The sequence below is a fragment of the Equus przewalskii genome, chromosome 11 (genome assembly GCF_037783145.1).
Source record: "Equus przewalskii isolate Varuska chromosome 11, EquPr2, whole genome shotgun sequence".
Classification (NCBI taxonomy): Eukaryota; Metazoa; Chordata; class Mammalia; order Perissodactyla; family Equidae; genus Equus; species Equus przewalskii.
Window position 1 is genome coordinate 8,210,625 of NC_091841.1, and position 26,789 is coordinate 8,237,413.

General features: G+C 40.5%; 1 long non-coding RNA gene across 1 annotated transcript in view; it reads right to left on the reverse strand.

Moving 5' to 3' along the window:
• LOC139074321 (uncharacterized) overlaps positions 1-13,569 on the reverse strand; it is a 298,587-nt gene extending 285,018 nt beyond the window's left edge. The window contains exon 1 of the long non-coding RNA XR_011523826.1: positions 13,084-13,569. This is a non-coding gene — a long non-coding RNA (uncharacterized lncRNA). The remainder of the gene's footprint in view (positions 1-13,083) is intronic.
• Between the last annotated feature and the right edge of the window lie 13,220 nt (positions 13,570-26,789).

Genomic DNA, 26,789 nt, shown 5'->3' on the forward strand with positions numbered 1-26,789 from the left:
ACAAGGCATGTCGACCAGAAAGCATGGGTATTTCAAAGGCCTGTGGTAAGTAAATGCAGCTTGTGCTGCTGTTCAAGCTTCACGACTCATTAGGAGGAAAAATGTGGGAAAGCAGTTTTCTCTATTTTTAGCTCCTTCATCTAAAAACAGAGACAACAATAATCATAAAATAGTTGGTCAAGTTCCTTCACCAACATGTATGAATATACAAACGGAATAATGAACCAGAAGTGCTAAGTCAACTGGTGGATTTACAAAGAAATAATTCTCTTGTAACCAGACTTGTTGATTTTATCACTATGAGCAGTGGTAAAAACCAACCATGCCCAGCAGACAAAGGAAGGTCATAACACAAGTGTATTTGTGGCAGAAACAGTAGCTGAGGCCCACATGTGTTCTGTCATGACAGGGTTGGTAATACAAATCTATAATATTTCAGAGCTAGAAAAACATATTGATTATGAGTTTAGTGGTTTATACATAAGCTGAAATATAATGATGTTTATCCAATGTTATAAACCAATGCGATCTCAATAAAATAACTAAATAAATAAATAATAAACTTATTTTAGCAACGGAACCCTTTTGTCATACAGAATCCTGTACATAATCTCAATTTACAAATTTACTGAAAGTGGAACTGTCCTGAGTGAATCCTGAATGGTGGGGGGAAGGAGAGACAGTTCTTTCTGTTCAGCTTCCCTATGGCCAGTCTCACCCACCAATAAGACTCATCTAGAACCCTAAAGCTCTAAAGAACTGTTTTAGACAAATGTTGTAAATAATCTAATCCAATCCCCTCACTCCACAAGTGAGAAGACCAACGGCCAGGAAAAGAATGTCATTTACCCAAAGTCACAGAGTTAATCAACTCCCCTTGGGTATAACTTCTGCTGTGCCATATGGTCTCCTCAGAGCACCATTCCCGGCCCTCTGTTATAGTCCATTCAATTCCTAGTGTCATGTGGTCATTTTTATACCAAAAAAAAAAAATCATATTGAATGTATTGCTATTACTTCCAATAACCAGTTGGTAATACATGCAAACCTATAAATACCTATGTATATTTGACTATTTTTAATGCATACGAACACCCTGCCATTTCACTTTCCTCTATATAAAATAGAGAAAGGGAGGTTTGTCAAACCAGAAACTCTATTCAGGTTCAAAACATCATCAGAGCCAAATCAAAACATCATACGACGGAGGCTCTGGATGCTTCCCTAACATTGTATTAAGGCAATTCCCATCTCTAGATGCTAGAGAGGTGGTGTAACATAATGCTTAGGAGCACAGGCGCTGGAGGCAGGCCTCCTGGTTTCTAATCTATCTCCACGAGATGTTGGACAAGTTATTTAAACTCTCAATGTCTCAGCCTCCTCATCTGTCAAATGGAACTGAATATAAAGGTAACTCCTTCGTAGGGATGAAATTAGTTAATGCACTTAAGGTTAGGACATTTCTTGGAACGTGTAAGCCTTAAAAACTATTATTTATCTTTAAAATTTCCATCAGAAGCTAACCCACTGAAGAACCAACCTCCATGAAATGCAGTGATTCTCTCTACCAAACACTTCCCACCACCAGCCTAGACCAGTAACAATTTGAAAAATAAGCAAAAACCCTCTGGCTGATCTTAATGATCATGTAGAGACAAAGTAAACCTTTATTCCACATCTTCTCATTCTTACACATGACCGTGCCCTCCAACCCTCTACCATCTACGTCCAAAACAAATGTACTCTCATGTTTTAAGAGTTCCTAGTTGTACTTACTAGAAAGCCTATGATCTCCAATATGGAGTTCCTAAGAGTTGCCAAAAGGCCAAACATCAAAATTCTCATTCAAGGAAAACAGGCTTCTGTTACTATTCCATTTCCCTCCCCCCATCCTTCCCCCAACTCCAAGCCTTGACACAGGTTTATTGCAATAAAAAAAAAGGCAAAGGAAAAAGAAGAGTTTGTTACACCACATTTTAGGCAGCCTACTTCCCAACAGATCTCAGCAAGCTGTGAGAGGAGAAAATTAGCATGGACACAATAGAACAAGATGGAACTGAATTACACTTTATTCCTTGTCCCATGGAGCCAGAGCCTATTCATTCATACTCATTAAATGTGATCAATATTCTATAATGGAACCATCAATTGCTATATGCCTGACATAAACAACCAACACAATAAGTCCAAATTAAGAAACAGGCTTGGCTTTCAGACGCTAGCTGGAAACTCACTGCTCGATAGTGCGGTGGAGAGTTAATTTCCCCTAGGAGGCACTCACCAAACAAATTATGAGTGTCGTTTTACAAATCATATTTACAATCTCCTCTGCCTCCTCACTCACCCTCTTCCTGAAATCCAACTCACACGTCCATTTCTTTCTCTCTTTAAACAAATGATAAAAAGTTGTATTCTAGCTTTTTTCCTTCCAGATTATTATAGCTAATGTAAGTTAAAATGCTTTCTTACCTGTAAATATCAATCAAGAGTTTCCTTGTAGCTTTCAAAATAAATCCAAAGAAACCTATGACTTCCAATTAAAGGTGGTGGATTGACCACATGCCTTAATTACTGTCTCTCCCATGACTCTCAAAATGATAGTAAAGGAATCCAAAATTTAAGTTCATAATGACAAAGAGAATAAGAGAGACGCAGCAGTGAATACAATAGTGCAATAAATTTCTGGTATACAGACACAGGAGTGGGGAGAGGAGAGGTCACAGGTTAAGTGCATGCAGAAGGTAAAATGAATGCTAAAAAAGCTGATTTTTTTGCTGAACCCCAGAGACTCTCAGGGCTTAGAGTCACCAGACACAAGTGATGTTAGTAGAGGGTCCCGGGTCTGAAAACAGGAGAAGTGGGTAATTTCAGCATTTGGAATAGTCAGTCTCCCCACTACACACACATACACACACACTTACAGTTGCAAAGAAGACTTAAGTTTCCATATTAAAAAGGCACACTGGGTGCCCAGCATAGAAAATGACAAAAGACCTACATTGTGGCCCCTCAGTGTGAAATTTCAGAACATCAGTCACAAAGAGATGATCCTATGAGTTTCCAGAAAGAAATGTGTTAACTATAGAGGAATGAGAATCGGGAAGGCATCAAACTTCTCAATAGCACAGCAGGTTGCCAGATGACAAGACATATTCAAGACTCTCCAGGTAAAACACTGGCTCAGAAATAGATTTTTATGTGCAGTGACACAATTTAAGTATAAAAGTATAGACAGAATTATACAAATATGCATTAATTAAGGAAATATTGTTGCTCTGAGCCTTTCCTGAGGAATCTCTTATGGACCAAGATTCAGAGACCAAAATGATTAAAAAGAATGGACATAAGGACTAACGGTGAGCATAAATATATATTTACCCACAAAATTAAGATCAAACAATGGTTATAAAGGAGACAGTATAATGGGTACATGCTCTTACAATGTAGGCACAGTACAATTATCAAAAACTGGCATAGAAAGAGTATTTGAAAAGTTTAAGATTAAACTCACGGATTGTCTTACAGATATTAACTGAGAAAAAAAGAACATTACTTCAAATCAGATGCTTGAAGTAAAGGGAGAATAGAAAGAAAAGCTTAGGAGCTAATTTCAATATTGCTTATAGTTGGAAATGCATAAAAAATAGACCAAGAAATGAGGAGACTCAGAGTATTATAGAAATATGTTAGTATAAAAGTTACCATTAGAACAAAAATAGAAACCTACTAAAATAAAGGAAAAAAATATACCACAAAAAGAGATAAGAGAAAGAGTAAATAAAAAATAAACTATATAATAACATGCTTTATATGTGTGTACATTTATTTATGTGCTTATATATATATACTTACATTAAAAATGAAAAAAACCAACATATTTTTTACACAACTGCCTATAGAGAAGAGAAGGAATTAATTGGTAGAGATAGGCTTGAAGCTAGAATTCTTACAAAAGACCTTGTATTATAAACTAGACTTTGGAAGAGTATAAAAATTTTACATAATCATAAAACAAAATTAAACTAAAAGTAATTCCTAAAATGCAAATGTTTAATGAAATAAATGAGCCTAACTATATACAGTTAGTGGTATAACCACCAAAGAATAATTATTATAAGTGACTTTAAGTCATAAGAACTTGGCTGTTCACTCCTAGTGGAATATACACGAAGGACAAAAAAGCTTTTTTTTAACTATTTTGAGTTATCATATCATTGGTGGTAGTGGTGTTGGTACTATTAGTCTGAGACTGATTTCTGTGTAGCGCGAGATAAAGTAAATAAATTATTATATTGGTGTCCTTGAGCACCAGGATTTTCATCACAGATGAAAATATACAATATAAGATTGATGAGATTAAGTAAAAACCGGGCAATCCTAAATTTGAACTGAAAGAATCATTATAAGACTACGAAATATTTTTTCTCAAAAAATTACAAATACATATTCCCTAGGCCCCTGTAAAGGTCCAGAAGCAATAACCCAACCAGTAGTAACGAGCACTCCTAGTATCCACACCGTGGTCTACAAAAACCACTTCCCACTACAAGGAAATGGATCCTTGGAGAAATGGCTGAATCTCGATCTAGGGCATCTTGTCATTAGAAACTCTTGTTTCCAATGTTATGGATCAGGTTGAAAAGATTAAGGAACCAAATTGAGTATGCGTCCATTGGCCAAAGATGGAACCATGTGAGCATCCACAAAGATAATAACTGCAATTATTTTAAATACATCATATACATTTAAACACATGAGATCATAATTATACACAAAAATATCATGGATAACTTTTGAAGAATGGTAGGGAATCATCTTATTATTTTAAAAACTGGTTAATAAAAGGAAAAACATACACAGTTGTTCTGCCTTTTCTATATAAGTCTGTTGGGGAAGTTGTGAAGCTGGAGAAGACAACCAAGGTACAGAAAAAGCAACCAGGCCAAGATGCAGCAAAGTTTAGAAACAGAACCTGTGATAGAGTGACCAGCTCAGGCCGGTGCCTGTTTCAGCACTGAAAGTCCTGCATCCCAGGAAACCCCTCAGTCCTAGGTAAACCAGGACCGTTGGTCACACTACCTATGGAGATACTCCAAAGGTCAAATGATCACACAAGGGACAATATATAGGCTATAACAAAACTAATCTAGCACTTGCTTGAAAGCCTAGCTTCTATGTTTGTAGATATGACTTTGTTCACTTTAAAACTATTACTGGTACTGAATTGTAATTGCTATATATACAATGGTCTCTTTTGATCCACAATAATAACAGTAGCTTCTAACTGAGAACCTATCTTCAGCCAGGCATCATATAATGCACTTTACAAGAATTTCTCATTGAATCTTCATGCTAACCTTATGAGATAAGTACTATTTTTATTTCTATTTACAGATGAGAAAACTCAAGTTTTCATGGGTTAAGACAGTTTCCTAAGGTGGTGCATCTCATAACTGGCAGAGCCTAGATCAGAACTTAGGTCTGTCTTCCTCCAAAATCTTTCCTTATCATCATTACACCATATTGTCCCTTGCTTACCCTCTCTACCAAGCAGATATTCCAATCATCAACAACCAAGAATTAAACACAAGATCTTAACATCCTCCATCCTCTCCAAGTTTGAGAAATGTTTTCGATAGACTCAATTATAGTGTGTAACTCAAGAGTATTATTCTTCAAACTACCAAATCTAGGTCCAGACCAGTCAATATCAGTTTAGCTTTTCTTTATGGAAGAATCGAAGCAGGGGTCTTTATAACCTATAAATCCAATTGACATTTGTCTTAAAAGCCCAAAAGATTATACGGGAGAGTATCAAAATTTTACTACTGACACAGATAAATAACCATAGAATTTCAAACTTCCTGACAGGGAACAAAAAAGCAAACTGACAAGTGAGAGTCAGCAGCAAAGTGTGTAATGGATCCTCCAAACTCACTCATTAGGACGTCTTAACGGTGATCAGCAAGTCTCTGCATTTATAGAGGCAGAAAGCTGAGCAAGGAGAACCCTTTCTAGTTCCTGACAGCCAAGGATCCAGTTTCTAAAAATGCAGCCTTTATAGAAATCAATAAAATATACCCATCACAAAACGACACAGAGACCGTCTGCAGTGAGGGAAATCAAACTCTGAGCCTAGGGCTCAGCTGAGGCTCTACTGCCACCAGAGTTACAGCTGTAGGTAAATACACAGAGAATAGAACCACGATAAGAGATTAAAGAAATTATTCAAAAGCAATTAGGGAGAATCCATTCATTTAACAAATATGTGGGAGCCCACATAGTATAACACAAAAATATGCAGACTTTGGTACCAAACAGACCCAAGATCTTATTTTAGCTCCTCCAGTTAGTAATAATAATTACACTATGTCTAGCATTTATTAATTGTTTCATGTGTGCCAAACCATGGAATAAGTATTTGACCTATGTTCTCAGAAGGCTCACATAGGTAGTGAGCAATTTGAATCCAGGTCTGTCTGACTTTAAAATATGTTCTCACACAGAATTACCTTCTTACAGATGCCTGGAATTTCCCAGCACTTCCAGAGAGGCTGGATTTCTTCCTCTCTACCCTGCCCACATGGCCTCTCATTCTCATCCAATGTACTTAACTAGAAGTGGGAATTTGGGGAATTGCTATGGAGCCTCATCTGCTTCATCTTCAAAGCACGGATAAAAGCACTTACCTCACTGTGTTGTTGAGAGAATTACATGAAATCATGGCCGAATACAGGGCTTATCTCATGGTAGAATTTTAATAAGAGTTAGCTCCTGCTATATATAACTACGATAGGTAGTAACGTGAAAATCAAGAATTATAAAGTTCAGCCCTTGCCCTTAAAATGTTCACAATCAATTTCATGTTATCTATAATGAAGAGCAAGTAGTGTAACTTTACTAGCCATGCCTTGACATCCACATTAGGGCAAAATTCTGGGCTAGATGAGTTACTGATTGATCCAATGTGACATTTCATTTGTCTTTAGGTCTTTAGCTTATATAATACCCTCCCTTGATCAGTTTCCTACCTCTGAAAGAAAATACCTTCCAAAATCTTGCGCTAAGACTTAGTCTCAACCAACGGAAATGCACCCAACTTCCTAGCACCACCATCCACCCAGCCAAACATCTTCCTGGAACAAAGCAGATCCTGCTTGGACTTTCAAATGCTTATAGCAGAAGTTTTGAAATGCAGTGTGTCCCCATTCTTGTGAAGAGAGAATCACAATCCATTTGTTATCAGTAATGATTGAAGCGTCAAAATCACCAAATGCTTTTTTCATGAATGTAAACGTGATTATAATAAGTAAAATATTCTCACTATTACTGCTAGCTTTCTGACATATTCTGCTGAGCGAGAGAAGGATGGAATTATGGTCTGCCCACTGGAAATTGTTCTCATGAGAGTCATCCAATGTAGATGTTATGCCAGGCAATTAGGTTGGGAATTACTGAACTGTTGGGTCAGCAGCTTTGGGGTAAAAGTTAAAGATTTTTATCCTGAACAAGGACATTGAGATAGATAGATAGATAGATAGATAGACAGACAGACAGATAGACAGACAGATATGTCAGTCTATTTTATCACCATGTGCTCTTCTAATACATTAATTTATCACATAACTCAATTAAGTACATATCTAAGCTATGGATTCTCTGTTTAAATTTTATTCTCACACCATCTTTCCTCTTATACCCACTGTACTTCTGAGTTTTCTTCTCCAACTCCCAGTTAAAGATTATTTAATAATTAATCTATATCACATACAATTAGAAAAGAGACGCTTCTGCTTCCTGTATTCTAAAACCAATGATAAATAATTTTCAATTCCTGAAAAATATATCATTGCTGAAACACACATCTCCATTCATTCATTCATTCATTCACCCACGGAAATATTTATGAAGCATCTACCACTTGCCTGATCCTCCACTAAGCATTTACAGGTTATAAAGATGAATTAAATGAGGACCCTGCTTTTCGGGAGTTTATAATCCAGTCTTGAAAATAAGACATATTCACCAACACCAAATTATGTACCACAGGAAAAAGTAGTACAGCACGGTGGTTAAAGCTTCTCACTTTGGATTCAGACAGCTTTGAGCTGAATTCTGGCTCTGGCACTTCACAGCTTTGTTACTGGGAGGGAGAGTGATGACAGTTGCGATTGTCCTGGCGAGTATCAGATTGGGATGGTTGATTTTGGGTGTTGTGGAGGTTACGATTGTATGAGTGTTGTGTTGAGTGTGGTGGTTGACAGAAGAGGAGCATATACAAAGTGCCGGCAAGTTCCAAGCAGGGAGGGATTCATTCCAACTGAGGTTATCAAGAAAGGCCTTGTGGACCAGCCTGGTGGTGTAGTGGTTAAGTTCATGTGCTCCACTTCAGCAGCCCAGGGTTCGCAGGTTCAGATCCCAGGCACAGACTTAGCACCGCTTGTCAACCCATGCTGTGGTGGCATCCCACATAAAACAGAGGAAGACTGACACAGATGTTACCTCAGCGACAATCTTCCTCAAGCAAATAAAAGGAGGATGGGCAACAAACGTTAGCTCAGGGCCAATGTTCCTCACAGAAAAAAAAAAAGAAAGGCCTTGTGGAGAATGTGGCATTCCAGCTTGGCCTGGAAGAATGAGTCATTATGGACATACGGAGGAGACCAGAAAAGGGGCACTGCAGGCAAGAAAAAGCCTCACGAATAAAAGCAAAGTAATGGAAATGAAAGACGTATGTTCTGGAAACACAAGCAATTCCATCTGACTAAAGGACAGAGACAGAAACAAGGTTAGAAAGAAACGTGCAGGTCAGATTGCAGGTCAGAAAATTTTAAACTTCAAACAAGCTAAGGGATTTGAACTTTAATTAGCATGAACGTTCCACAAGAAGCTTGGAGTGCTTCTTAAGGGAAAGTAATCTTTGTGAGGAAGGCATGGGTCCCGGTACGGGGTGAGAGTTTAATAAATTTATATTACCATTATCACAGAGAAATCAATAACTCTATAGTGTATTCCACGCTGGAATCACGCCTGCTACCTGTCAACAGACCAAAGAGAAATGACTTCTGGCAACTAGAAATGTAAGTGGGGGGAAAATGTGTTTATTGATGCTTAGTTTAATTTATTGCTGCTTCAAGGGCTTGACAAAAAGAGAAGGCAGACTTAGAGGAAAATTGCAAGGGTGGTAACAGGGCTCAGACCATTTTAAGGAAATACAGAAATGTTTTGTTCTCTCCAACTATCAAGACACAAAATTGAGTTACTATTAAAGCAGGCCCCTCAAGGATTTAAAAATTGAAAGGGATTCATGAAATCAACCCACAGATCCACAAATCAGGGTTCTCCCAGAGCAGTTACTCACTTCTCCACATTGCAGCTAATTCAATAAAAATTCTGAGAGGGTAAAAATCGAAGAACTCTATGACTTCATAAAGCACTGCAATTACACACGACTCTCAATTTAGCTTCTGGTTATATTAGCCAGGCCTCTTTCAGCTGCCAGTGACAGAAACTCAACTCAACCTAGCTTCAACAGAAAAAATTAATTAACTCACACAGCTGCAAAGCCTAGGAATTTAGACATAGACAATTCCAGGTGCTCAAATGGTGTCACAACCCACTTTCACCATTACTCGGCTGCTTCCCTCTGAGTTGGCTTCATGCTTTTCCTAAGGAGATAAGAATTACCACAGCAATTCTACCTCACATTACCTTTATAACTTATGATCCCCCCAAATTAAAATATCATAGCTCTCATTTTATCTTAGAGTTCCCACCCTCATTTGTAAAATGAAGGCATTATGTCAAGTTTCATGGAGTACTCTGACTGATCATGCTTAAAACATGTGACCGCTCCTTCACTCAATCACTGTGGTTGGTCAGAAAGAATCCAGCCTGCTCAGCTTTATTCTTAAAGGTAACACCCTGGTAAGAGGTATCAGCTCCACTCAGTTATTCAGGATCTGTGTATGTACTCTATACATATTGGAACAGCAAAGCATTTTTGAACATGGAAATGAACCAACATGGTCTGATGTTGTTGTCTTTTATAGGGATAATGTAAGTCCACCACCCTCTTGTTCAAAGGATCAGAGTTCTAGACCCAGAACAGCGGCTTGTTCACTATATGACATGGGATACCTCTCTTCATTTTGTCTGATAGTTCCCACTCTCATATGTAGAAAGGAGGCATCAGGCCATGTCACTTCTCTGCTCCAACTCTATACTTTCAAAGTATCTATACAGTGTATACAGATGCAGTATTCAGCATCCCTTATAAAATTAACTTCTCTCTCCAAAATACAGATAATTGAGATTCACTGTGACATAGGGCGATCAAGGGTGCGAAAAAGCTGTGGGAGTCTGATCCTAGCCTATCTAGATATCAAAAATGGAGATGATGCTGTTCTCACAAGATGGAAATAATGTTCCTACACCCACATCTTGACATATGGATGGGGATGGGGACGGGGATGGTGTTGCGATGAGAGAGTGAGAAGTTATTGTAATTTCAAAGTTTACATAATCTTGTGAAAGGCTTGTTCTCTAAGTCAAGCTTGGATTAGGCAATTGCACCAATAAGATCTCCTAAGATTCCAGCTGCCAAAAAATCTCTTATTGATCCCATGACTCCTGTGGATTTTAGTTACTAGGAGAACAGAAGGGCTCCTGGTGCTTAGAATACCTAGAATCTAAGCCAGTAACTTCTACTGCCTAGCACAGATTAAGCATCAATCAGTGTTCAAGGAAGCAGGGAGGGAGCGAAGGAGGCAGGGAGGGAAGGGAGGAATGGGTAAAAGGGAAGGAGGTGGGGGAAGACGGGAGTAGGGAAAAGAGAAGAGGAAAAAGAGGGAAAGAAAAGGAAGTTTAAGGTTTCATAATGGTTGGAGAGGCTTGTTTCAGTGTTTACCCCCCCCCCCACACACACACACACACGCACATACATACCCATTCCCCTTTACAATAGTCATAAAACATTCCCTGTGACCAAGGAAACTGCCTTCAGCAACCTTCCCCATCAGGCATGAAACGGGGTTGTTGTTGGAAATAAAAAGGCGCATTGACTATAATCTTGTCTGCCACTATTGTGAGCAGATGACATTCTCATGTGTGTTAATATGGAGACCAGTCAGTAGGGAAATATTTTGCTATGATAACCACGCCCATCAGCCAGAGGAGGTTAAATGCTATAACAAACAACTCCAAAATGTAAGTGAATTAACACAGAAATAGGCAGCTTCTCATATCACAGTCCAATACAGATGAGCCATGGGGAAACGGATCATTTGGTGACTCAAGCTTCTTCCATCTTGGGGCTCCACAGTCCTCTACGTCCTTGGAATCCTCACAATTCAGATGCAAATTTGGGATAAAGAATAGAGAATCACTCAGAGGAAGGGGGCCAAGCCTAGAATTGCTTACAATCTGCCCACATTGTATTGGCCAGAACTCAGTCATATGGCTCCAGCTCACTGCAAGGAAGGCGGGGAATGTAACCTAGCTGTGCTCTGGAGGAGAAGAAAAATGGTTTGACAAACAACTTATCAGTCTCTGACACAAATTATACATTATTTCTCCCTACTTTTTTCACCACTAATTCCAGATTTGTGCTACATTTCTGTGACTTCCAATACTGACAAGTTTGTATAATCTTGATAAAGCCACCCAGAGAGAATTTCACTAACCGTCAATAAAGAAATTAAGGCAGCATCTCCACCGTCCAACTCCCAAGTCAGCAGAACTATTAAGAAAAGCAACAAAGAAAAGAAAACCTTTGGGTTGCACAAGTGAGCATCTCATGTTGACCAACCAGTAGATCCTGATCTCTGATCCCTTCTCCAGCCACAGTCTGAGAGGGTGCTCCCAAAATGTGAGCCTCATACCTATGGCTGAGAAAGAAAACCCAGCCACACAGAAAATTGCCTTGAATTCTGCTGCATGAATCATATCATATCCTTTCTGGTCAACCTATTAAATCTCTTCTGCCTTTAAGATAACGTGGCCTCCAGGGCCAAGTGGTTAAGTTCGCGGGCTCCGCTTCAGCAGCCCAGGGTTTCACCGGTTTGGATGCTGGGCATGGAGCTAGCACCACTCATCAATTCATGCTGAGGTGGCATCCCACACAGCAGAACCAGAAGGACCTACAACTAGAATATACACAGCAGGTCACATGGCTAAGCCCAACATCAGTGTAAAAGGGAAGTATGCCACTTTACAGCGCAATGGGGGAAGAACATTTCCAGAACAATAATTCAAACTATCGCACCAGGTCTCATCAACTCCAGAATCTGAGCTCTTATTCATTGTCCTATAATGCCTCTCTACTGTTCTAAGACAGTACCTCTCTAACCAAAAACTCATTATTAAACCTCTTTTTTACTATTTATCTGCATGGGATCTTAGGTTGTTCCTTTTACTTACGGCCTATAGTCACCTGGCTTGGCTCTTCCAAACAGCTGAGAGAGCCCAGCTGGAGGGTAAATGTAAAGCTGATAGCCCATCAGTCCATGCTCATCACAGACGCCAGACTGTGCAGCCCCAATAAGCAACCTGCTGGGTGCACAAATTTGCCATGCTTCGCTATGTTAAAACTTTATCGGGCACAGTATGGTAACTCAATTAATAGTGAGAATGACACTAGCAAGTGTCACTGGAATTGCAACCAATTATTTTTTCCCTCATATCTTTTTAAATCACAAGCTGACCAAGCTCAACAGGAGCATGTCCTTCCACAGGGCATAGTTATTCTGTCTCCGCCTTCCCCATTAGCCTCCATTGCCAGGGTCCCACAACTCTGTCACCAGCTATAAGCCTCTCTTCTCCCAACAGCAGTGTAGCATACCCCCCAAAGGAGTTAAGAGAAAACACAAATCAGGCTATTTGGCAGGATTTTGTGGTGTTGGCAGATTTCTGCTTTGTTTTGTTTTGTTTCCTATAAATCAAAAATTTGCTGACTTTATTCTTTCTTCTTACTCACAGTGGTCCTGATTTAGAAAGCACAGGCACAGAAACAAACCCCAAAGCCAACCTGAATTACCACCTAAAGAAATGCATAAGGATGAACTCAAAACCATGGGTACTTACCCCGAAAAACCTATATGTCCCTGGCCTTCCAAGGTGTTCTGGACCCCAGCTGTCCTGTTGGACTTGCCATCGTCACCCCAGAGTTGAAACTTGTCTGGTTCACAATAGCCAGCTGGACTGCACACCCCCGTGGCAAAAAAAAAAAAAAAGTAAAAAAAAGTCAAAGGATGATTAATTTTATGCATAAGCAATTGGCTTGCCCATCTAAGATCTTCAAAAAAGAAAAGTTCTACTATACGCAATGTTCAATCCTGAAAAGTCTCAGGACTGGGAGTTTTTCCAAGCTTTTTAAGCTGAAGTCCAGCTGGGCAGGGGATGACCCTCTACATTAAATACACTTTTGTTAAGGATAAGGAAGTCCATGTCATCAGAAAAGAGAAAATATATGTACTAAAAGTTTCTCCCAGAAACTTTCCATCTTGTCTCCGGGATTTGGATTCTGAACATTATCGATTGAAGAACGGCCATCTGAATGGATGCTAGTATACTTGTTGAAGCGCTACAGGATCTCTCATCCCAAATCCTAGTATTCTTTGTCCCCACTGAACCAGTACAGATAGAACAGAGTCTCCACTGTGTCTCTGGTCATAACAGATGGAGATTGTCTTCAGGCCACATCTCCATATCCTCAGGGCTAGCTTTGGGGTTGATACTGAAGTACACAGTTTCTGGGCTCAGCCCAGTTCTAAAGGGATGATACCTGTGATAATAGGTCTCCATAAAAGCTTCAGCTAGGTCCATGTGGTCACCGGTCAGACCACGATGTGTACCCAGAGCCAGGGTCCTAATCAAAAAACACACGAAATGATCCATCTTGGCTCTGAATTTGCCATCCACAACTTCTCCCACCGAAACTCAGCTTGCTGGGCTCCGACTGCGGAAGCAGATGCTTTTTTTTTTTTTTTTTTTTAAAGATTTTATTTTTTCCTTTTTCTCCCCAAAGCCCCCCAGTACATAGTTGTGTATTCTTCGTTGTGGGTTCCTCTAGTTGTGGCATGTGGGACGCTGCCTCAGCGTGGTCTGACGAGCAGTGCCATGTCCGTGCCCAGAATTCGAACCGACGAAACACTGGGCCGCCTGCAGCGGAGCGCGCGAACTTAACCACTCGGCCACGGGGCCAGCCCCAGAAGCAGATGCTTTTTTATTCCTTCTATGGCTTCAACCTAGTCTCGTAGCAACTGAATGTCTTCCTTTCCTCCTTAGATCCATTGATTCAGCAGCGCTCTGGCTCCAAAAGTGAAGCTCCACAGGAGTGAAGAAGCCACGGTTGGTATAAATGAATACGGGCATCAGCCCACCATTCTTCCCAGGGAGGGAATGTATATACTCTGCCAGTTCCATCACCACCTCCTGAAATTTCTCATCTCTAGTGAGACGAGAGAGCTTTCTGGACTCACACTGAATGCCCGTCACTTTGCCACTACAGTGATATCTAAGGAAGCCTCACCATTGACAACGTTTACATCAAAGTTTGGACAGAACTTCACACCCAGTCAGAAAGGCTACGTGCAGAAAATTAGATATGGTGAGGATAACTTCCCTTTCCCCATACAAGCGCATCCTTCACCTGCTCCAGCACGCCAAGGCTCGGGGTCACCGACATCACGTCCCAAGGCTGTGGTGCTGGGTCTGAACGGAGAATGTTTTCCTCCCGCTTCCCGTTCCACTTCCGGGTTCCCTAACGCATCCCTAAAGGCACCTCCCCAAGCCCGCCCCGTGCAGCATTGCGCCTGCGCCGGCGGCTCTGTTTAGCCCGTTTGTAAACTGGGGGCAAACTTAGTTAATTGTTTCTTAGCCCTTGGGCACGTCCTGGCCGTGTGCTTTAATAGCACTGATGACACTTCCTGTTCTGAGAATGTTTTTACAGTGGGCTGATGAAAAATAGCACCTCTTGAGGAGCCAGCGCCCTTTCTCTGTACAGTGGTGTATGTATTAAGCCCCAAACGAACTCCTGTGCGATGCTTCTCAATCTTTTATATGCCTGAGAATTATTTGAAGGCTTATTAAAACATAGGCCGCTTGTCCCCATCCCCAGAGAGTCTGCTGCAGTAGACCTAGGGCAGAGAGGAGACTTTGCATTTCTAGCAAGTTCCCAGGTGATGCTGCTGGTGGTGGTTTACAGATCACACTTTGAGAACCACTGCTCTGATTCCTGGCAGTTCAGGAAGAAACAGGACTGGGAGCCCAAGATGGCAAAGCTTGAGACCATCCATCATCTCCCACCAAAACAGGAACTCTTCGTGCTTTACATATCTGGCTTCAGGATAAGATTTCATTTGGATTAAGATTTCTGTAGTAAAAATGGTTGAAAACCCATTTCTCTAGGTGAAATCAACATTTGTGATTCTGCAAAATAAAGACAGAGAGTCACTAATCTCAAGAAAATTAGAGGAAAGAAAGCAAAAGCTTTCTTTTCATTCATTCAGCAAAAGCTAGGAGTTCCTAAATGCTGAAAGGTTGTGCTTGCTGCTGGGGTGAGAAGACAAATAAACCAGAGACCTACTTCAGGGAAACTCACATCCAGTATGACAAGATAAATGTGCAAAACAAATGAATGCAACTAATGTTATATAGTTGCTATGACAGAGGCCTCTTTATGAAAAATAAAATCTTTCACATGTGGCTTCTCCCACCTCCCATTCCAGGAAAGAGTTTACTAATTGGTCATAGTACTCCTCCCAACAGGTCCCGGATGTGAACTCAGAATCCTTCTCAGCATATTACTCTAATACTGAGCCACAAGCAGTAGATTGAAGTTAGCATTCAAATGGAAATCAGTGAGCTCTCGCCGATTCAAGTTCTGGTGGGAGTATTCTCACAATTCTATCTATATAGGTATTATAAGATGAATGTTTGTGTCCCCCCAAACTTCACATGTTGAAACCTAATCCCCCATGTGATGGTATTTGGATGAGCCCTATGGGAGGTGATTAGGTCATGAAGGGGGAGCCGTCATGGATGAGACTAGTGTCCTTAAATAAGGGGCCACAGAAAGCTCCCTCCCCCTTCCCGCCATGTGAAGACACAACAAACCAGGAAGCTGGTCCTCACCAGACACTGAATCTGCCAGTGCCTTGATCTTGGAATTTCCAGCCTCCAGAAGTCTGAGAAATAAATGTTTGCTGTTTATAAGCCACCTAATCTGTGGTGTTTTGTTACAGCAGCCTGAATGGACTAAGACAGTAGGTTTAGGGAATAATTCATAGAGGAGATGGTGCTAGACAAGACCTTGAAACATGAATATAAGATATACAGGAGATGAAGGGGGTGGAAAAAGAAGAGGTGGCGATGGGATATTCCAGGAGATGGAAAGTGACGAAACTTATTAAGAGGATGGAAACTCATTGAGTGGATAGTAAGTGGAGCCAGCAGTTGTAGAACACGCTTTCATGGATCTTGTACTGTAAAGAGAAGAAAAAGAGAATATTAGAGGTACCTAGACATGTGTGCAGGATCAAGGGACAATCTTTTGAAATTTAACTGTGTCATGTTTATAGGCTATGCAGAAGGATGTAGAGAGCGAGGTTGAAAAAAATAGACAAGAAAGGGAATAACATATTGAGGACACCTGAGGCCAGTCCTCCCTCCCGGCATTGCCTTAAGGTTGTCTGATCCCCACTCTTGATAGGGAGGCTGTGATGGAAGCAGAAATGAACCGCCAGATGTCTCGGTGCACAGCCACAGAGGAGGGATGCTAGACATTGTGTCTGAGGGAGAACAAGATTGAACCACAGAAGCACACCAAGAATGGCTTGGGGTGGGAGGGTCACAGGACTAGTGAAGTCAAGAATAAGAAGTACCTTCTGGGGGCCGGCCCCGTGGCCGAGTGGTTAAGTTCGCACGCTCCGCTTTGGTGGCCCAGGGTTTCGCCAGTTCAGATCCTGGGCGCGGACATGGCACCGCTCATCAGGCCATGTTGAGGCAGCATCCCACATGCCAAAACTAGAAGGACCCACAACTAAAATATACAACTATGTACTGGGGAGATTTGGGGAGAAAATCAATAAAAAACAAAAAAAGAAGATTGGCAACAGTTGTTAGCTCAGGTGCCAATCTTTAAAAAAAAAAATGTATCTTCTCTGAGCTGGCGAAAAGGCGGTGGTCTGGAGAATTGTAGAATAAAGAGGGATAACATGCCCATTGGGACTTTCACTGCCCTCACCGAAGGTCTTCACAGGAAGACCAAGGAATTTTTAAAGAGCTGGAATGAAATACACAGAAGCACAGGCTCTATTTTAAGATTGTGACCAATCCTTAAAGAAATCATTGATTTTTTTTAAATGGCTATAATTTTTTTTCTATAGTGAAAAGTAATAATCAAAATGTACCAGGCAGTGTGCTAAATGCTTTATATGCGTCATCTCCTTTAACTTAATCCTTGTAATACCTGTGAGGTAGGAACTCTTATTATTTTCATTTTATATATGAGGAAACTTAGAGCACTTGACAAGCTCGTGTGTGACACAGCTGGGATTTGAGCTCGGACATATTAGCTCCCAGGACCCAGGCTTCTATCCTATCTATACATTTTTTCCAGAAGTGCTTCTGATCCCACAGAAACATTTGCCCACTTTCACTGGACAGATTCTGCTTTAATTTTTTTTTCTAACCATCCTTCAAGGCCCATCAGCTTTCCCTCTGGGAAGACTTTACAAGCATCCCCGGACTCAGTTAGCGGTATCCCGTTCTGCCTTCCCCTGGGGTCCCATAACGCTTCATACTTACCTCTCCCAGAGCTCTCACTACATTTGATGATGGTCAGCCACCTATGAGCTTGCCTTTGCTATTGGGTTGAAGCAAGGCATAGAGGAAGGGCCGTGGGCTTTGAAGTTAGTGAGAACTGGTGCCCATTCCAGTTCCTCCTCTTCCTGGCCATATAAACTTGGGCAAATTACTTAATCTGTATAAGATTTACCTCATTTGTAAAATCAGGATAATGCCACAAGGGAAATGCTGTGCAAATGTAAATGAAATAAGATTATATCAAGCCTTGACAAATGGTAGACACTCAATAGATGGTAGAAATTATTATAACTGTTTGTATAACTGTTAGGTGAATAAAAGACAATTTTATCTTGACCCACCATTGGCTCTGTACTTCTGACAACCTGAGATGATAACATTTCCTTACAACATAAATTCTGAGGAAAATATTCAGCCTCCTCATTTAGGAAAAGCAAGATTTTTACAAGCAAATATTTATAAGCAATTAAGGTATTTCTTTAAATATGTTTCTAACTGTCATACAAATGGATCCCAAAAGATTGGCTTCCCAACTGTTAATTTAATTTGAGTTACTATAAGACTTTAGAAATAACGAAATTGCAATCATCTTTAAATGGCTGTCAAGCTCTAAGTAAGTTAGATTTCAACCTCTTTCCACCAATTTATTTCAATGAGTGAAATTTTCTTGTGTTTACATTTTAAGTGCAAGAGCAAAGTAAATAACATAGAAATCTCAAATCCAAATGTTGTTGGAGAACCGTAGCAAAAGTTTCTTTCAGATTACTTGTAGAATAAGAGGGTTTTAAAAGAGACTGGAAACAATTCTCTGTCTACAGTAAATACATCATCACTTGAGAATACATGCAGCACCAGACTAGCCATGGGAGTGGCGGGTACGTGGGGCTTCATTATCCTTTCTATAGATGGTACAGAAATGTTTGAAATTTTCCATGATAAAACTTTTTTTTAAAAAAGAAGTCAAAAATGTCATTGACATCATTTGTTAAGTATATTGAGTTTGTCAGTTGCAACATCTCTCTTAATTCATAGAATTATTACTTCCTTTTGAAGAGAAAAAAATCTAAGCTTAAAGAAATTACGTGCATTTCTTAGATTCACACTCCTAGTAAGTGGCAGGTTTCAGAACTCAAAATTTTAACAGGCCGAAGATATACAGAAGAAGAAAGTGGAAAAAATGTCATTCTCCAGGGAAAATAAAGTTTCCTTCTTCTATTTGAAAACTGTAAGCAGCCGTCGAATAGAGAACCCCAAGCTGAAAGCCAACTGGACAGCTGGAGACACCTCTGTGGCCTGTGGACTCCTAGGGAGTGGAACAAGCAAGGCAACCACAGCACTGCTGGGGAGGGAGCTGGCGGAAGTGAGGAAATAGCCCTTCCACTGGGATCTGTCAGAAAGGCAGATGAAACAAAGACTTTATTGAATCAGAAAATTCCAAATGTGCTGTGTGTAAAAACTAGAGAAGGAATGAATAACCCACCCTAACGGAAAGTCATCCAGATGTTTCTTCTCCAAGAAAAAGTATGAAGTAAGCACTTTCCCTTGAGTTTCAAGACATTCAGGCAGCATAACCAAGTGAAGCGCATATCCCAAGATTTCACAGCAGAACAGCCTCCATGTGGGTACAGGAAGGAAGTGGGCATTCAAAGTGCAGTGTCAACCAGGATTCTCTGTGACAACATGAGATACACACACTTAGTGGTTTTTGTCAACATACAAATATTTATTGCGCAAACAGTATGTTTGGCTCTGTGCTAGATGCTGAAATACAACAGTGAAGAAGACAGATTCAATCCGGCCAGCCAGTAGGGAAACAGACAAAATGAATCAAACAACAAATAACATAAAAACTTGTAAGAGCCACTGTATTCATTTTCTAGGGCTGCCATAAGAAAATATCACAGACTGGGTAGATAATATAACAGAAATTTATTTTCTCACAATTCTGCAGGATAAAAGTCCAAGATCAAGGTGCCAACAGGTTTGGTTTCTTTTGAGGCCTCTGTGCTTGGCTCCTCTCTGTGTCCTCACATGGCTGTCTCTCTGTCTATGTGTTGTCTGTGTCCTGATCTCCTCTTCTTATAAGGACGCCAGTAATACAGCATTAGGGCTCATACACATGACCTCATTTTACCTTAATCCCCTCTTTAAAGGCCTATCTCCAAATACAGTCACACTCTGAGGTACTAGGAGTTAGGATTTCAACATATGAATTGTGGGGGACACAATTCAGCCCATAAAGCCATGAAGTTGAAAAACAGGATGCTGGTCTCACCTCTTCCAGGAGTCCTGTCTATTCAACCTGACCAGGTTACACTCTAATTTGTTCTCATAGCATGGGCACCTCCTCCTCATGCTACCCTTACAGTTGCAATTTTACATTTCCTTATGTGATCATTTGCTTCAGGTCTTCTTCCCTGTCCTCTCAGTAAGCTCCAAAAGGACAAGAATCTCTTCTACTTTTGCCTAACACTTAGCAGTTAACAGTGCCTGGCATATAGCAGGTGAGACGTCCATAAATGTGTTAAATAAAAGGATGAATAAAATGAATGAGCATCAAGATTGAAAACAATGTTGCAGTGGAAGGTAACATCTAAACTAAGACCTGAAGGATGAGATGAGCAGCTAGCCATGGAGTAATAAATGGAAAAAAGACAGCTCAAGTCAGAGAAGAGTGTGTGTGAAGGGCTTGAAAAAAGAAAGAACCCGACATGTTATGGGATATATGTACTACATAGTGTCATACGTTAATTAAACTTAATATGACATTGAGGTAAGACTGTCTTGTGTTTCGGATATTCTTGGATATGCTAAGAAAGTTTGGAAGAAAGGGCTAGCAATATCCTATGAAGCTAATTAATTACTCTAGGGGATTCAAATAAAAATGAACCAACAAGAAAACAGCAGGGACCAATAATCCCTAATTTTTCCCCAATCTCAAACTAGGAAAATATTTTCCTCAATCAGAAGTAAGCCCTCCTGGATTGCAAAGCATGGCAATCACCAATCTGTAGAAATTCAGGTGCCATGGATAGCCTATGAGTATGATAAGACTCTATTATGATTTTGCAGCTAAATTGTGTATGACCTTGGGCAGAGTTTATTGTTCCAGTACATGGGCTTTTTAGAGCACTGAATCTGTTTCAGAAATTCAAGATCTCTCCATTGGTTCTGAAATTCCTGGAGTGGAATAACTCTTTCCGTGTGTTCACATATCTTTGGACGACTGCTAACACAGGGTTTTATGAGTCTTCATGGAGAGCTACACTTGGCAAAATAAGCAGTAAACATGTTTAAGCTTTTGCTCCTGAGTTACACACTGCAGTAGCCCTCCTTATCCGTGGTTTCACTTTCTGTGGTTTCAGTTACCAGTAACCAACAACAGTCTAAAACTATTAAATGGAAAGTTCCAGAAATAAACAATTCATAAGTTTTAAATTGGGTGCCATTCTGAGCAGCGTGATGAAATCTCGCACCATCCCTGCTCCTTCCAGCCCTGGACATGAATCATCCCTTTGTCCCGCGTATCCACAATGCATCCACTACCCATGGTTACACAGTAACCATCTTGGTTATCAGAAGGACTGTCATGATATCACAGTTCTTTTGTTTAAATAACTCTTATTTTACTTAATGATGGCCCCAAAGTACAAGAGCAGTGATGCTGGCAATTCAGATATGCCAAAGAAGTGAAAAGGTGAAAGTTCTGAACTTAATAAAGAAAGAAAGAAAATCATAAGCTGAGGTTGCTAAGATCTATGGTAACTTTTATTATGGCATATTGTTATAATTGTTCTATTTTATTATTAGTTACTGTTGTCAATATCTCACTGTGCCTACTTCACAAATTAAACTTTATCATAGGTCTATATGTATAGGAAAAAATAAAGTATATATAGAATTTTGCACTACCTGTGGTTTCAGGCATCCATTGGGGGTCTTGGAACGTATCCTCCACGGATAAAGGGGGGGCTACTGTTCTAGAAATACCTAAATGTGTATGTCTTTCATGAATCACTCACACATAAAGAACAGAGTCTAATGGTGAAAATATCCTGTATTTAAGTCCTAACCTTGCCAGTAGCCAGCTGTGTGACCTTGACTACATAATCATAATATATTCTTGTGTGTGTTTATCTCCATCACTAGGTTATAACTTAAGGGCAGAGGCCATGTTTCATTTTCCTTTAATCTTCACCAGCTCCTGTTGTGACAGGCACTCATCAACATTCATCAAATATGTGTTGGTTGACTGGATGGAATAAATAAACAGCACCTGCGATAGATAAGATAGTATTAGATAGATACAATGGCGTCATTCTGTTTACCAATGAGTTAATGAAAATAAAACAAATATAAAACAATTACAAGACGAAAAGTATATCTAATCAAGAGAAGTTATATGGTATTAATAATAAATCCAACAGACGGGGGAGAAAAAGATAAACCACTTGTCTCCAAACTTAGCTGAGACTGTACTTGACTCCCTTAAGACTATGGCTAGTTGAGGGTGTATAAGTTGCCTGGCAAGGAGGCAGCAAAAGCATTAGTGGTTCTGTGGTACCTGAGTTCTGTACCCTGGGGCTCGTCTTCTCCCACTCCTTAAACTCTTCAGAATATACATACTCATGTTCTGCTGTAAAAGGAATTGATAGCTTCCCTTTTTTCAACTATTATATTTTTTAAATCTAATATTTTCACCTGGTTCTATTTTAGAAGATTGTTAATATCTTCCCCTATTTCCTTAAGTGTATTTATCATACTTACATTAAATTCTCTTTCCATCTGTTCCAATCTTTTTGCTTCAGATGGTAAATGTTAACCAGTTTTGTTATCTCTCTTTTGGGGAAATTGTGCTCCTCTGGTGTCCAGTTATTTTGACTTGTGAGCTCATGTTCCTCCAGGGGTATCAGCCAGCTTGTCTGACCAGGCATGTTGAGAAAGGTCCTAAGGCCAGGCCCTATCTTTGTCATTACCACAAAAAGTAAGGAAAGGAGAGATGATGAGCCCCAGGGCAGAGAACCCCAGCCCTGGAAGCACCACTCCTGTTTGCTGCCACCTCACCACTGGTCTGGCCAAGGTTTCAGCTTTAAACCCTTATTTGGGGAGGAGCAGCATGGGGAAGAGGCATATCCCTAATTTGCAATATATTAGCCCCTAGGGTCCAGCGGCGGTGGAGGAGTGAATGCCCAAGAACAGTCGGTCCACACCTATTTCATCAACTCCTCATCCCAACAAGGTGGTATAGTACTAGAAGCCTAGCACTAGAAGAATTAGGCATTGATTTGTTCTAAGGCAGTGCAGGGAAAGAGGTGAGAGCTGAACGATTTCCTCTAGCCTCTGGTTTCCCTGCCCGTAGCCACACCATCCACTTCCCACACTCACCATCCAAGACGCCTTCAGTGCCCCAGTGATGCGGGCTCAGCCAGCCAAAGAGTCAAAAGAAAGATTTCTTGGACTCTCAAGGCCTGGTAGTAGTGCTCCTTTATTCAGAGAATAGCATGGGACAGGACCCATGGGCAGTGAAAGGCTGCAATATGTTGGGGGTTAGGACTAAATTTATAAGGCATAGGTACATGACTTATTTTTACTAGACAAAGGAAGATGATGTAAAAAGTCATTGAAATGGTATCAGTGCAGGTGGGGTCTGGTTATTGTGTGGTCGTATAACTTTAGATATGAAGCAGGTCATATAGATCAGCATGCAGACCAGGATGCCCAGGGCTTCTCTCCCTGGGGCAGCCTTGATCCACATCACCAGGACCGCTCATGCTTTGCTTTGTTTGTTCCTGGATATCACCATCCTGAATCCTTACTTCTATAGATTCTCTAAGGTTGATTTTGGGGCAGGCTGCCAGGAGCCCATGCTAATTTGCTTGTTTTCAGGACCCGGAAGCCCATGCCCTCAATGAGTTTCTTTTAGCAGACTTTTTGGCCTGCTTTCAGGCATCATTAGTCAACATGTAAATCGTGATACCATTTGAGAAGCAGTTTAGCCATATGAATCAAAGCCTTCTGATGTGCTTAGCAATTCCACTTTTAGAAATGTTCTAAGGAGATAAGCTGATATGCATGCAAAAGTATTTGAGGTCGTCCATTGCAATGTTATTGCTAATAAGAACAATTTGGAAACAACTGTGCTCACCAACAGGGATTGGATAAATAAAATCTGGTACAAATGCAGCCCAGTGCCACTTAGTCATAAAAATGATGATGTAGATCTATATTTATGGGCATAAAAGATATATGCAGTGATTGTTAAATTGCATTTATAATATGATTCCACTTATGTAAAATGGGAGGGAAAAGGAGAAAGAGGCCTGGACCACAGACAGCAAAATGCTACCAGTGACTGTCTCTGGGTTTGGGATTTAGGATTTCATTGCATTCTTCATTACGATTTTCTGTATGGTTTGATAGGCAAACATTCATTTTTATAATCTCTGTGGTCAGAAAGAAATATAAATCTATTTTCATCTTTGAAAATTTTTAAAATAATAAACATCCCCCCAATCAGGAGGCCACAGACTGAACTTCCCTGGTGACTTAAACCCCATTCCTATAGTGGCAGGGCCTTCAGAATAATCTGCTGCAGGCCTTCGGCAATAATTTGCTGGTTTTATAACTTAATAGCCCCTGTGACCCAAGGGTACAATAAAATAGGAGTGCTCACTCAATGGAGCTGAAGGAAGACTAATTATCCTGGGGAGAGGACTTCTCCTGAGCTTAATCACTTGTAACCCATGGTGGGACCTCCAGAGGCAAAGAGGGCCACAGCCAACTGATGAATTATTCATGGTCTTGACTGCTTGGAGGGGTTCAATGAAGCATTGCTTCTGCTGCTATTTCCTGCATGTCTGAGCTGACCAATTAGCTGATGTGAGGTTGGGGGAAAGGGATAGGGTGAGCACAAACATTGTCAGGGTCAGGGTCAGTGTTGAAAGCAGGAATCAAGAATGAGTCAGTTATCTTGCTGAGGCTCCATGGCCTTATGACCTTGAGATTCTTGGCTTAGAGTCTGGAAACTTAATTCAAATGAGCTAATGTCCTCCCCTGGAGCAAAATTGCTTTTGGTCTTGGTGAGAAATGAAGAACTAGCTATAGTTTCCTGAGGCATCAGGAAAGGATCAACACTGGGCCAAAAACAATGGTTGAAGCTTTGCAAGGTGAGAGGAAAATTACTCCAGGTCAGCAAGATTTGGGTGCTGCTCAGTGTTTATTATGGATATTAAAATACGTTTATATTTATTAGAAATTTCCAGAAATCAGATTTTTCCTACTATTCAAAAAGAGATGCTGAGAATAGGAGACCAAGTTAGTTCACCGTATGCCTCCACCAACTGTATAAGGGGATACAAAGGTGTAGCCACAGCTTGGCAGGGGAACTAAATGACCCAAGGAAAAGTCATTAGGCTGATGATTGCAGAGTCAATTTAGGGACTGTAAAATAAAAGGGGACTTATCTACTGTATGCCACGTACTATACTGAACAGTGTATATGCGTAATCTCGTTTATTTCTCACAGAACTGAATAAGATAGGGAGATTATCCCCAAGTTGCAGATAAGGAAAAATGGGGATCAAAAAGTAATCACCTTGGCCAAGATTCAAAGCCAGTGAAGAGATTCGTACCCAGGTTCAAGGCTCAGACCTGTTTGGCCTCAGGAACAGGATAAATACTCTTTCCACTCACCACTTTGGCTCCCAAACTCCTCTCTTGGCTCAAATAGCTGCAAGTCAAGAGTCCTGTAGTGCCACCTCCGAAGCGAGTCTCAAGTTTGAGGCTCTGATAACCTGGCTGGGTTTGTCTGCCAGGCACACCAAGGCTTCTACGATGGACTGCAAGCTTGCCCGTTGATTCCGTATGTGTTCCTCTTTCCCTCTTCCTCCTTATACCTCCAAGCAGCCAACCCAGCTCCAGGCCTAAGCCCCAGTTTACTCAAGCTGGTGGGTGCATTCCATTATCCTGGGCAGAATGATTGGATTAGGGAGGGCACATGACCTAAACAAGTCTATTAAGGTGGATTTTAGGATTCTTGCTTGGAATGATGGTAGGGCCTGCTGCACAGATACAAAGCACCGTCAGGTGGGAGGCCTAGTTTGGGTGGAAGCTGATGCAGTAAAGGGCAGAATGAAAAAAAAAGAAAGAAAGAAATTGGTCCTTAATAACAACCTTAAATTGCCAGATCAGCCAAACTTGTGCCTGGATTTTCCTGTTGTGTGAGTCAGTAAATCTTGTTATTATTTAAGGCACTGTGAGTTTTGACATTGTTTCCTAATTTATACAGAATTTGGTGCCAGGAGTGGAGTAAAGGAAGTAACAAACCCATAAATGTGTAATTGGCTGGATAGAGAAGGTAAAACGAAGGGCAGTGAAAACCCATTGATATCAAACAGGGAATTTGGTGATCTCTGTTCTCTGATTATGAAATGGCTGGTTATACTATAGCCCATTAATAAAAATGATCATATAGTTCATTGTCCAAACTAGAACAGAATTGAGAATGAAACGGAGGTGCTATTAATAATTATGACAGAATAAACATTCACTGTTCAGTTTTCAATTTGCTTTTTTCTCTTAACCCCTGGAGCCCAGCAGTGCATTTACAATATATATTTGTTGTAATTTACCCAGGATCTAGCATATTTTAAGCTCCCCCTCGAAGTATGCAGTACAGTCATGTGCCACATAACGACGTTTCAATCAATGAAGGACCTCATAGATGACAGTGGCCCCACAAGATGAGTACCATAGAGCCTAGGTGTGCAATAGGCTAAACCATCTAGGTTGGTATAAGTACACTCTATGGTGTTCACGCAAAGATGAAATCGCCTAATGATGCATTTCTCAGAATGTATCCCAGTCGTTGAGTGATGCATGACTGTATATCTTTATAGTGGATGTAGAAGTCCATAACAGTTCATATGGCTGGACTAAAGTTGCTTGTGGGGAAGAGGCAAGCC